The sequence below is a fragment of the Choloepus didactylus genome, chromosome 7, assembly GCF_015220235.1.
Source record: "Choloepus didactylus isolate mChoDid1 chromosome 7, mChoDid1.pri, whole genome shotgun sequence".
NCBI lineage: Eukaryota > Metazoa > Chordata > Mammalia > Pilosa > Megalonychidae > Choloepus > Choloepus didactylus.
The window spans coordinates 135,748,967-135,763,712 of record NC_051313.1 but is presented as its reverse complement, the minus strand read 5'-3'; positions in this window follow the sequence as shown (position 1 = coordinate 135,763,712).

Here is a 14,746-nt window from a genome sequence, read left to right as displayed (position 1 = left end):
ATCCAGTTTAAATAAACACTATCTTTCAGCCCCTAACTACTTACTGGCCAGCCAATATTGGCATCCCCTGGGAGCCTGTTAGACTAAAGCATCATTGGCCTACCGCAGGCCTACTCAATCAGAATCTACATTTTAATAAGAGTCCCAGGTGACCCGGGTGCATATTATATGTGAGAAGTGCTATTTAAAAAATTAACCAGGTCACCAAAGCTTATGAAGCAGATCTGAAATATTAAGATTCTGTAACTAAATATTAGTGATTTTTATGACATATACTTAATTACTATACTTTTCTAATTCTCAAATATCCTTCTCGTACAGATTTTCTTCTAGCATTAGCTCAGGAGAAACAAAAAAAACCATGTATGTAGAGTAAACAAATTTATAATCCACTAGGATAGCACTGGGAAGAAGTCACAGTCTACTTCTTTAGAATTGCTACTTTTTTTCTTTCTGAAGTTTTCACATAATCATTTTTTTATGGCAGAAAAGCAAACAAGCATTATAGGAGGGAATATTCTTGGAACTGGATAAACTTCTAATGTCTATAATGCTAAATAAGAGGTCAGACAATGGAGTAAAATCCACAGGCTTCACTTTTCTTAACTGTAGGGGCAGGAATGAGAGCAACTTTCTACCTGACAAATAATAAAAGCAAATGGAAACCCACTGCTAGGAGCTTAACCTCTCCAATAAATACCATGAAGCCAAAACCATATTCAGATACAGTGCTTTCTCCGAAAATCACTTTCGGAAAACTTAAATTTGATAATATCAATGGATCCTTTGGTATAAAGTCTCCCTGAAGTTGCTTATCAAGAGCAATCTTTCCACAGCATACCTAGAGTTCTTTTTGACTTCTACAAAAGGAAGTCCTAGTCAATTGTGAAATTCAATAAACGAAAACTGATGTTTAAAATGCTTACATACCTCTCTCCTCCTCTAGGCCAAAGAGAAACCTGTCTATTCACTTATGCATGCAGGCAAAAGGATGAAGTAACCAAAGTTTCAACCAAGAGCAGGCCTAGGAATCCCTGTTCCTTCTCTGCAGCAATCACAATTTAAGTAAGAACTGATGAACCAGCAGCTTATACAGCTTGTAGTTCCTTTCCTCTTATTTGTCATTTGGCACATTCCACCTTTATCACAGACAAAGTGAGAAAACATGAAATTAAGCATTCTTTTTTAAAATTTTTCATTAGCCTCTGGTTTTCAAAGGAAACTAGACTATTTCCTAAAACAAATATCTGGATTTAGTACACCCTTATCCTCTATTATCAGAGTTGATTTTAACAGAACAATTAACCAAATAGTTCGGTTACTTAACAAGATGGTTTTATGGATTCAACATAGCTCACGTTGTTTGAGTCCATTCATTATAAAGACTGTAGGATATCATGAAAGACCAAAAATATGGGTCTTAAAAAAAAACAACTCTTTGTATATTTTCCAAAGCAAATACAAGTGAGTTGTACCTTTCTTCATTCAATTTTATATAGCCAGGATTGCCAAACAAACAAAAGGCAACTCTGCAGACACTCAGTAAAACCTACTTAACCACACCATCCACAGCTAAGTATCCTCTACACATGAAGGTTAGGCTCCACCATGTATATGATGCATAGAATTAAAACATCATAGCAGAGACCTGAGTCAAGCAACAAATAGCTTCCACCGGCTACAATGTAGTCCAAGCCATCACTTAACTGCTGTAAATTAGTAAAAATTAAACCTCTTTTTCCCTTACTTGGTCAGAAAACCTTGACCCCAGGGAATTGATCAGCTGTGACAGATACACACTTCCCATGAGAAGCACCTGCTTTTGGGCCTATTCCTTTCAGCTAAAGTGCTAGGACCAATGATTGATTTTGGCTTCATCGTAGCTAATGGGAGTATATAGTACCTTGTCCCTCTCATACTAAGTAATCCCTTGCAGAATGGCAGTTACCTGCTGCTGGGCAGAGGAGATATCTACAAAGGAGTGCTAAGAAACAGCAATTGGGAAGGAAAAGATTTGACTTTGTGGATATGCGTCTCCCTTAACTCATCCATGGACCACCTTTGCAGCTCTGTTTCGTCTGATACCTGTGTCTTCCTCCTCTTAAGGTTTAGTTTTGGTTTACAAACAAAAGTGAGCTGATATTTTTTTCCCTCCATTTGCTCCATCACTAACTTTAGATCAGGGTCCTTTGAAAAGTCTTAAAACCTAGGATGGAGGAAAAAATGCAACAGTTCTTAGAGCCCTTCTGTCCTAATTTCAAGCTAAAGAAAAGTCAAGTACAATGGCTGCTTCAACATCAGATATAAACAAGAGAAGTCAGATTATTTGTTTAGGTTTCAACAGCAACTTTCACTGAACATTGCCCATATATGCCAGCAAGATAGAGAAAGAGAAGGGGAATGTTTAAGGAGTGAGGGAAGAGGAAGAGAGGAAGGCTGAGATGAGTAGGGGGAGGACAAATTTAAAATTCAGACAAATAGTCATGACTAGGCATTTCTGAAAATAGTCAAAAGTTTTGCTGGGTAATTCCATGGCTGACCTGAACTCACCTTTGGTGTCTTCACTTTCTGTAAGTCAGTTCTCTGGGTCCAGATTGCCTAGTTGTTAACTCAAATTCAAAAGTTGTAAAATAAATGGAGAAAAGGTGAGTGGTACCTTGAGTGAAGGGCGCTACTGAAGTGCAGAGTATCACTTTCTGGCATCATAAATAATGAAGAACTAATAAATAATACATTGGAAATAAAAGACCTTCATTATTGCCACTATACGTTTCCCTACTAACATTCTATATCCATAGCACCAGGCACAAACTGGATGTTTACTGAATGGATAAATGTATATTCATAGAAGCTTTTACAATTCATTATTCCCCTCAGTAACTGTTATACAAATTTTTTCTGAGTGTTTGGAAAATTCTTTAAAGGAAAATTGTTAAAATTATATTTTACTGTTAAAAACACTTTTAAGGCCCCCTTTCTTTTTAAACACAAATTATTTTACCTCAAACTATATACTAATTTCAGTGTCCAAGATAATTGGAAAAATCAAGATAGTGCTTTCCCTGAAAGATTACTGCAAAATAAGAACTGTGAACTAAAGAAAGAAAGGATATGTACTTTCAAAACTGACACTCGGAGTAGCATTCAACAATTTACTATATATTTACTATTTTCCAGGCCAGGTGTTCTGCAGGTAGAAAAATGATGACTTATGTCCTAACGTTTAGGGACAAGTAGAAATGGGGCTGTCCTGTTACTTTAAAGTATTTTGCATAAGTATTAATGCAGATAAAGTCCATTTTGGAACTATGCATTGCATAAATGCCTTTAAGTTTATGATCTCCATTTCAAACAATTTGTCAGGCAGACAATAAAATCTTCCAGTATTGTCACCACTCCCCAGCTCTGTGGGATTGTTGTTAGAAAGCTACTGGGAAATGTGAATACAATTTAGTGATTCCTCAGCAGAGGGTGCCATTCCTTTCTTTAAATGTAAGTCAACTCCATAGTATGAAAGACCTAGTTAAGGAGGCACTTTACATGTACACTCGAGAGATACATGGACCTAATGTTGCAAAGGGATAAATTGTGTTCCCAAATAATTCCATTATCTAAGTAAGATCTTCCAGGGGTGAGGAAGAGACCAAGAAATATGTTTTAAAGTCCACTGTAATCTTACTTTGTAGTGAAGCGGATGAAATGGTAGCGTTACTTAAGGAGGACCCGTCGATTGCTGTGCGCCTGGCTGTGCCTCTTCCCTGCGTTAACTTTGATGCTGACAACAGTTTTTGCAGGGAGTAAACGAGACAGGTTAAACTAGTCACACAAGGTCATCACCTAGTGGATGACACGGTTGGGCTTTAAAAACAGGTCTCATTTCAAAACCTGTTCTCCTTCCATTAAGCCAAGCTGCATTCTCGAACTTCTCACAGCCCCTGGACAGCCGGTGAGGATGGAGCCTGCCATGTTTCTGGAAGCTGCTGAGCCCACAGACTTTCCTGCCTCTTCTCCCCCAGGTATGTCCCTTGGCAGGATTTCTGGGGTAGAGTAGGAACGCTGTTAACCAGATCGGGGGCACTGGGAGATCTCTTAGCGGACCCCAAACACTTGTGAGTGAGTGTTCTTTCCTGTAGGGTTGCCAGATAAAATTCGGGAGCCCTAATTAAATCTGAATTTCAGATAAAGAACAAGTAATTTTTTATATACGTATGTCCTCAATGTTATAAATAGTGCATGGGACAAAAAGCTTTGCTAAATATGGCACTCTACTTCTTTGTCATATTCAAAATGCCTTAAATCTGAGATACATATAACAGTGTATGTATAGGAATTAAGGTTGGAATTAAGACATCCTGGCTCTTGTCTGGAATTGTAAGAAACTGAACTACAAGCACATCAGCTCCCCCCTCCCCCCACTCCTCCAAGCTATTTTAAGGTTTATCATGGGATGCCACCATAACTCATTTTATTAGCTTCTAATGCAGCAGGCAGGCATCTAATGTCCACAACTCAGGTATGCAAGAAATGCACATTCACATTTCATTAACTCAACAAAATTTCTATTTCAAGTGTCCCTTTTTTTTTTTTTCAAGAGATGGCGGAGGAGGCGGGGCAAGATGGCAAACTAGTGAGCTGTATGTTTTAGTTACTCCTCCAGGAAAGTAGGTAGAAAGCCAGGAACTGCGTGGACTGGACACCACAGAGCAATCTGACTTTGGGCATACTTCATACAACACTCATGAAAACGTGGAACTGCTGAGATCAGCGAAATCTGTAAGTTTTTGCGGCCAGGGGACCCGCGCCCCTCCCTGCCAGGCTCAGTCCCGGGGGAGGAGGGGCTGTCAGCTCCGGGAAGGAGAAGGGAGAACTGCAGGGGCAGCCCTTCTCGGAAACTCATTCTACTGATCCAAACTCCAACCATAGATAGACTGAGACCAGACACCAGAGAATCTGAGAGCAGCCAGCCCAGCAGAGAGGAGACAGGCATAGAAAAAAAACAACATGAAAAACTCCAAAATAAAAGCGGAGGATTTTTGGAGTTCTGGTGAACATAGAAAGGGGAAGGGCCCTGAGGCGCATATGCAAATCCCGAAGCAAAGCTGATCTCTCTGCCCTGTGGACCTTTCCTTAATGGCCCTGGTTGCTTTGTCTCTTAGCATTTCAATAACCCATTAGATCTCTGAGGAGGGCCCGTTTGTTTTTTTTTTTAATCCTTTTTTCTTTTTTCTAAAACAATTACTCTAAGAAGCCCAATACAGAAAGCTTCAGAGACTTTCAATTTGGGCACGTCAAGTCAAGAGCAGAACTAAGAGAGCTGTGAGACAAAAGGCAATAATCCAGTGACTGAGAAAATTCACTAAACACCACAACCTCCCAAGAAAAGGGGGGTGTCCGCTCACAGCCACCATCCTGGTGGACAGGAAACACTCCTGCCCATCACCAGCCCCATAGCCCAGAGCTGCCCCAGACAACCCAGTGTGACGGAAGTGCTTCAAACAACAGGCACACACCACAAAACTGGGCGTGGACATTAGCCTTCCCTGCAACCTCAGCTGATTGTCCCAGAGTTGGGAAGGTAGAGCAGTGTGAATTAACAAAGCCCCATTCAGCCATCATTTGAGCAGACTGGGAGCCTCCCTACACAGCCCAGCAGCCCAGAACTGCCCTGGGGGGACGGCACTCACCTGTGACATAGCACAGTCATCCCTCAACAGAGGACCTGGGGTGCACGGCCTGGAAGAGGGGCCCACTTGCAAGTCTCAGGAGCCGTACGCCAATACCAAGGACTTGTGGGTCAGTGGCAGAGACAAACTGTGGCAGGACTGAACTGAAGGATTACACTATTGCAGCAGCTTTAAAACTCTAGAATCACCAGGGAGATTTGATTGTTAGAGCCACCCCCCCCCCCTCCCTGACTGCCCAGAAACACGCCCCATATACAGGGCAGGCAACACCAACTACACACGCAAGCTTGGTACACCAATTGGACCCCACAAGACTCACTCCCCCACTCACCAAAAAGGCTAAGCAGGGGAGAACTGGCTTGTGGAGAACAGGTGGCTCGTGGACGCCACCTGCTGGTTAGTTAGAGAAAGTGTACTCCACGAAGCTGTAGATCTGATAAATTAGAGATAAGGACTTCAGTTGGTCTACAAATCCTAAAAGAACCCTATCAAGTTCAGCAAATGCCACGAGGCCAAAAACAACAGAAAATTATAAAGCATATAAAAAAAACAGACGATATGGATAACCCAAGCCCAAGCACCCAAATCAAAAGACCAGAAGAGACACAGCACCTAGAGCAGCTACTCAAAGAACTAAAGATGAACAATGAGACCATAGTACGGGAGATAAAGGAAATCAAGAAGACCCTAGAAGAGCATAAAGAAGACATTGCAAGACTAAATAAAAAATGGATGATCTTATGGAAATTAAAGAAACTGTTGACCAAATTAAAAAGATTCTGGACACTCATAGTACAAGACTAGAGGAAGGTGAACAACGAATCAGTGACCTGGAAGATGACAGAATGGAAAATGAAAGCATAAAAGAAAGAATGGGGAAAAAAATTGAAAAAATCGAAATGGACCTCAGGGATATGATAGATAATATGAAACGTCCAAATATAAGACTCATTGGTGTCCCAGAAGGGGAAGAAAAGGGTAAAGGTCTAGGAAGAGTATTCAAAGAAATTGTTGGGGAAAACTTCCCAAATCTTCTAAACAACATAAATACACAAATCATAAATGCTCAGCGAACTCCAAATAGAATAAATCCAAATAAACCCACTCCGAGACATATACTGATCACTCTGTCAAACACAGAAGAGAAGGAGCAAGTTCTGAAAGCAGCAAGAGAAAAGCAATTCACCACATACAAAGGAAACAGCATAAGACTAAGTAGTGACTACTCAGCAGCCACCATGGAGGCAAGAAGGCAGTGGCACGATATATTTAAAATTCTGAGTGAGAAAAATTTCCAGCCAAGAATACTTTATCCAGCAAAGCTCTCCTTCAAATTTGAGGGAGAGCTTAAATTTTTCACAGACAAACAAATGCTGAGAGAATTTGCTGACAAGAGACCTGCCCTACTGGAGATACTCAAGGGAGCCCTACAGACAGAGAAACAAAGAAAGGACAGAGAGACTTGGAGAAAGGTTCAGTACTAAAGAGATTCGGTATGGGTACAATAAAGGATATTAATAGACACAGGGGAAAAATATGACAAACATAAACCAAAGGATAAGATGGCTGATTCAAGAAATGCCTTCACGGTTATAACGTTGAATGTAAATGGATTAAACTCCCCAATTAAAAGATATAGATTCGCAGAATGGATCAAAAAAAATGAACCATCAATATGTTGCATACAAGAGACTCATCTTAGACACAGGGACACAAAGAAACTGAAAGTGAAAGGATGGAAAAAAATATTTCATGCAAGCTACAGCCAAAAGAAAGCAGGTGTAGCAATATTAATCTCAGATAAAATAGACTTCAAATGCAGGGATGTTTTGAGAGACAAAGAAGGCCACTACGTACTAATAAAAGGGGCAATTCAGCAAGAAGAAATAACAATCGTAAATGTCTATGCACCCAACCAAGGTGCCACAAAATACATGAGAGAAACACTGGCAAAACTAAAGGAAGCAATTGATGTTTCCACAATAATTGTGGGAGACTTCAACACATCACTCTCTCCTATAGATAGATCAACCAGACAGAAGACCAATAAGGAAATTGAAAACCTAAACAATCTGATAAATGAATTAGATTTAACAGACATATACAGGACATTACATCCCAAATCACCAGGATACACATACTTTTCTAGTGCTCATGGAACTTTCTCCAGAATAGATCATATGCTGGGACATACAACAAGCCTCAATAAATTTAAAAAGATTGAAATTATTCAAAGCACATTCTCTGACCACAATGGAATACAATTAGAACTCAATAACCATCAGAGACTTAGAAAATTCACAAATACCTGGAGGTTAAACAACACACTCCTAAACAATCAGTGGGTTAAAGAAGAAATAGCAAGAGAAATTGCTAAATATATAGAGACGAATGAAAATGAGAACACAACATACCAAAACCTATGGGATGCAGCAAAAGCAGTGCTGAGGGGGAAATTTATAGCACTAAACGCATATATTAAAAAGGAAGAAAGAGCCAAAATAAAAGAACTAATGGATCAACTGAACAAGCTAGAAAATGAACAGCAAACCAATCCTAAACCAAGTACAAGAAAAGAAATAACAAGGATTAAAGCAGAAATAAATGACATAGAGAACAAAAAAACAATAGAGAGGATAAATATCACCAAAAGTTGGTTCTTTGAGAAGATCAACAAGATTGACAAGCCCCTAGCTAGACTGACAAAATCAAAAAGAGAGAAGACCCATATCAACAAAATAATGAATGAAAAAGGTGACATAACTGCAGATCCTGAAGAAATTAAAAAAATTATAAGAGGATACTATGAACAACTGTATGGCAACAAACTGGATAATGTAGAGGAAATGGACAATTTCCTGGAAACATATGAACAACCTAGACTGACCAGAGAAGAAATAGAAGACCTCAACCAACCCATCACAAGCAAAGAGATCCAATCAGTCATCAAAAATCTTCCCACAAATAAATGCCCAGGGCCAGATGGCTTCACGGGGGAATTCTACCAAACTTTCCAGAAAGAACTGACACCAATCTTACTCAAACTCTTTCAGAACATTGAAGAAAATGGAACACTACCTAACTCATTTTATGAAGCTAATATCAATCTAATACCAAAACCAGGCAAAGATGCTACAAAAAAGGAAAACTACCGGCCAATCTCCCTAATGAATATAGATGCAAAAATCCTCAACAAAATACTTGCAAATCGAATCCAAAGACACATTAAAAAAATCATACACCATGACCAAGTGGGGTTTATTCCAGGCATGCAAGGATGGTTCAACATAAGAAAATCAATCAATGTATTACAACACATTAACAAGTCAAAAGGGAAAAATCAATTGATCATCTCAATAGATGCTGAAAAAGCATTTGACAAAATCCAACATCCCTTTTTGATAAAAACACTTCAAAAGGTAGGAATTGAAGGAAACTTCCTCAACATCATAAAGAGCATATATGAAAAACCCACAGCCAGCATAGTACTCAATGGTGAGAGACTGAAAGCCTTCCCTCTAAGATCAGGAACAAGACAAGGATGCCCGCTATCACCACTGTTATTCAACATTGTGCTGGAAGTGTTAGCCAGGGCAATCCGGCAAGACAAAGAAATAAAAGGCATCCAAATTGGAAAAGAAGAAGTAAAACTGTCATTGTTTGCAGATGATATGATCCTATATCTAGAAAACCCTGAGAAATCGACGATACAGCTACTAGAGCTAATAAACAAATTTAGCAAAGTAGCGGGATACAAGGTTAATGCACATAAGTCAGTAATGTTTCTATATGCTAGAAATGAACAAACTGAAGAGACACTCAAGAAAAAGATACCATTTTCAATAGCAACTAAAAAAATCAAGTACCTAGGAATAAACTTAACCAAAGATGTAAAAGACCTATACAAAGAAAACTACATAACTCTACTAAAAGAAATAGAAGGGGACCTTAAAAGATGGAAAAATATTCCATGTTCATGGATAGGAAGACTAAATGTCATTAAGATGTCAATTCTACCCAAACTCATCTACAGATTCAATGCAATCCCAATCAAAATTCCAACAACCTACTTTGCAGACTTGGAAAAGCTAGTTATCAAATTTATTTGGAAAGGGAAGATGCCTCAAATTGCTAAAGACACTCTAAAAAAGAAAAACGAAGTGGGAGGACTTACACTCCCTGACTTTGAAGCTTATTATAAAGCCACAGTTGCCAAAACAGCATGGTACTGGCACAAAGATAGACATATAGATCAATGGAATCGAACTGAGAATTCGGAGATAGACCCTCAGATCTATGGCCGACTGATCTTTGATAAGGCCCCCAAAGTCACTGAACTGAGTCATAATGGTCTTTTCAACAAATGGGGCTGGGAGAGTTGGATATCCATATCCAAAAGAATGAAAGAGGACCCCTACCTCACCCCCTACACAAAAATTAACTCAAAATGGACCAAAGATCTCAATATAAAAGAAAGTACCATAAAACTCCTAGAAGATAATGTAGGAAAACACCTTCAAGACCTTGTATTAGGCGGCCACTTCCTAGACTTTACACCCAAAGCACAAGCAACAAAAGAGAAAATAGATAAATGGGAACTCCTCAAGCTTAGAAGTTTCTGCACCTCAAAGGAATTTCTCAAAAAGGTAAAGAGGCAGCCAACTCGATGGGAAAAAATTTTTGGAAACCATGTATCTGACAAAAGACTGATATCTTGCATATATAAAGAAATCCTACAACTCAATGACAATAGTACAGACAGCCCAATTATAAAATGGGCAAAAGATATGAAAAGACAGTTCTCTGAAGAGGAAATACAAATGGCCAAGAAACACATGAAAAAATGTTCAGCTTCACTAGCTATTAGAGAGATGCAAATTAAGACCACAATGAGATACCATCTAACACCGTTTAGAATGGCTGCCATTAAACAAACAGGAAACTACAAATGCTGGAGGGGATGTGGAGAAATTGGAACTCTTATTCACTGTTGGTGGGACTGTATAATGGTTCAGCCACTCTGGAAGTCAGTCTGGCAGTTCCTTAGAAAACTAGATATAGAGTTACCATTCGATCCAGCGATTGCACTTCTCAGTATATACCCGGAAGATCGGAAAGCAGTGACACGAACAGATATCTGCACGCCAATGTTCATAGCAGCATTATTCACAATTGCCAAAAGATGGAAACAACCCAAATGTCCTTCAACAGATGAGTGGATAAATAAAATGTGGTATATACACACGATGGAATACTATGCGGCAGTAAGAAGGAACGATCTCGTGAAACATATGACAACATGGATGAACCTTGAAGACATAATGCTAAGCGAAATAAGCCAGGCACAAAAAAGAGAAATATTATATGCTACCACTAATGTGAACTTTGTAAAATGTAAAACAAATGGCTTATAATGTAGAATGTAGGGGAACTAGCAATAAAGAGCAATTAAGGAAGGGGGAACAATAATCCAAGAAGAACAGATAAGCTATTTAACGTGCTGGGGATGCCCAGGAATGACTATGGTCTGTTAATTTCTGATGGATATAGTAGGAGCAAGTTCACAGAAATGTTGCTATATTAGGTAACTTTCTTGGGGTAAAGTAGGAACATGTTGGAAGTTAAGCAGTTATCTTAGGTTAGTTGTCTTTTTCTTACTCCCTTGTTATGGTCTCTTTGAAATGTTCTTTTATTGTATGTTTGTTTTCTTTTTAACTTTTTTTTCATACAGTTGATTTAAAAAAGAAGGGAAAGTTAAAAAAAAAAAAAAAAAAAAACAAGGAAAAAAAAAAGATCCAGTGCCCCCTTGAGGAGCCTGTGGAGAATGCAGGGGTATTCGCCTACCCCACCTCCATGGTTGCTAACATGACCACAGACATAGGGGACTGGTGGTTTGATGGGTTGAGCCCTCTACCACAGGTTTTACCCTTGGGAAGACGGTTGCTGCAAAGGAGAGGCTAGGCCTCCCTATGGTTGTGCCTAAGAGCCTCCTCCCGAATGCCTCTTTGTTGCTCAGATGTGGCCCTGTCTCTCTAGCTAAGCCAACTTGAAAGGTGAAATCACTGCCCTCCCCCCTACGTGGGATCAGACACCCAGGGGAGTGAATCTCCCTGGCAACGTGGAATATGACTCCCAGGGAGGAATGTAGACCTGGCATCGTGGGACAGAGAACATCTTCTTGACCAAAAGGGGGATGTGACAGGAAATGAAATAAGCTTCAGTGGCAGAGAGAATCCAAAAGGAGACGAGAGGTCACTCTGGTGGGCACTCTTACGCACACTTTAGACAACCCTTTTTAGGTTCTAAAGAATTGGGGTAGCTGGTGGTGGATACCTGAAACTATCAAACTACAACCCAGAACCCATGAATCTCGAAGACAGTTGTATAATAATGTAGCTTATGAGGGGTGACAAGGGGATTGGGAAAGCCATAAGGACCACACTCCACTTTGTCTAGTTTATGGATGGATGAGTAGAAAAATAGGGGAAGGAAACAAACAGACAAATGTACCCAGTGTTCTTTTTTACTTCAATTGCTCTTTTTCACTCTAATTATTATTATTGTTATTCTTGTGTGTGTGCTAATGAAGGTGTCAGGGATTGATTTGGGTGATGAATGTACAACTATGTAATGGTACTGTGAACAATCGAAAGTACGATTTGTTTTGTATGACTGCGTGGTATATGAATATATGTCAATAAAATGAAGATTAAAAAAAAAAAAAAAAAAGACATAATGCTGAGCAAAATAAGCCAGGCACAAAAAGAGAGATATTGTATGTTACCACTAATGTGAATTCTGTGAAAAATGTACAATGTTTTATACTGTAGAATGTAGGGGACCTAGAGATACCAATTAGTGGAGGGGGAATGATAATCTAATAAGAACAGATAAACTATGGAGGGTAATCTCAATGTTATGGGAATGCTCAGGAATGATTATGGTTTGTAAACTTTCTTGGATATAGTAAGATCATGTTGGAAGCAATAGAGTTATTTTAGGTTTTTTTTTTTTCTCTTATTCCTTTGTTTTCTTAGGGGTTGTTAATTTTCTTGGGGTATGGTAGGAACATGTTGGAAGCAATGTAGTTATTTTAGATTATTTGTTTTTCTTACTCCTCTGTTTGGACATGGTTTATTAATTTTCTTGGGGTATGGTAGGAACATATTGGAAGCAAAGTAGTTATTTTAGGTTATTTGTTTTCCTTAATCCATTGCTTTGTTTGAAATGTTGTGGGGTTTTTTTGGTTGTTGTTTGCCTGTTTGTTTTTAATTTTTTGATAAACAAAGTTAAAAAATTGAAAAAAAATCAGTAGAAAAATGGGAATAAAAACTAAATGACAAATAGGGTGGGATGGGGGGATGGTTTGGGTATTCTCTTTTCACTTTTATTTTTTATTCTTATTCTGATTCTTTCTGATGTAAGGAAAATGTTCAGAAATAGATTGTGGTGATGAACGCATAACTATATGATCATACTGTGAACAGTTGATTGTATACCATGGATGACTGTATGTTTTGTGAATATATTTCAATAAAACTGAATTAAAAAAAAAAAAAAAGAGATGGCGGAAACATAAACCCAGTTCAGGTCTCCCCTTAACCCTTTTCCCAGAGCTGTTCTTAGGGCTCACATAGGCCATCTATTTCTTGGAGTCTTCCATCCGTGCAGATTGCTACTGAGACATTTCTCATTCCTGAGTATCTGGCCCCTTCCATCCACGTGCTTTCTATTTCTTCCGTTAGACGCCAGCCCAAGCATCATCCTGTAGCTTCTGTGCCTTGCTAAATTTTTGTGAAGTCCTTTGCAGCTCTGCTTGCCTTGATTCCCAGAGTAAACCATTCCCTAGCTGGATGCTTAGTGCTCCGCTGGGGTTATATCTTGAGGAGTGAGACACGGATCCTGTCTGCCATTGAATCCAACAAACTACCTTGGGTTTTGCATCTCCCCGGGTCTCCACCCCAAAGGAAGAGGAACAGTGTCCCTCTGGGGATCACAAGGGCATCTGTGTTCCTCTTTTTTTCCTGCTTCCTCTCTAAATTCTTCCTTCAGCCTAGATAATCTTTTTCTAGGAATGACTGGAGGCAAGTCCCATCCTGCTCAACACCACCACCTCTCCCTCATAAACATTTTTTCTGTGTTTCTGTTCCATTAAGGATCTTAGGCTTTCAGACGACACTGAAAGGTTATCTTCTTGTCACCCGGGCTTATTCTTCCCATGAGGCAATGAATGAAAAAGGATTTAGCTGCTTGAAAGGGAGGAGAGAGGATAAGAGAGTAAAGAGGAAGGTACCTGTTCTGGTTTGCTAATGCTGCTGGAATGCAAAACACCAGAAATGGATTGGCTTTTATACAAGGGGGTTTATTTGGTTACACAGTTATAGTCTTTAAGGCCATAAAGTATCCAAGGTAACACATCAGCAATCAGGTACCTTCACTGGAGGATGGCCAATGGGGTCTGGAAAACCTCTGTTAGCTGGGAAGGCACATGGCTGGCGTCTGCTTGCTCCCAGGTTGTGTTTCAAAATGGCATTCTCCAAAATGTGTGCATCAGCTTCCAACGGCAGTCTTCAAGCTGTCTCTCATCTGCAGCTCCTCTCTCAGCTCCTGTGCATTCTTCAAAGTATCCCTCTTGGCTGTAGCAAGCTCGCTCCTTCTGTCTGAGCTTATATAGTGCTCCAGTAAACTAATCACACTGAATGGGCAGGGCCATACGTCCACGGAAATTACCCAATCAGAGTTATCACCTACAGTTGAGTGGGTCATATCTCCATGGTGACACTCAATTAAAGAATTACAATCTAATCAACACTAATAAGTCTGCCCACACAAGATTGCATCAAAGATAATGGCATTTTGGGGTACACAATACATTCAAACCAGCACAGTACCTAACCAAACTTTAAACATCCTTGGCCTTTCCACTGTAGTTCACAAACCTGGCTTCAAAATCAGATGGGGAACATTTAAAAAACAGATTCTCAGACCCTGCCCCACCCCAGCTAAATCAGATTCTGTAGGTTTGAATCTGGGAATCTGTATTTTAACAAACTCCCAACATT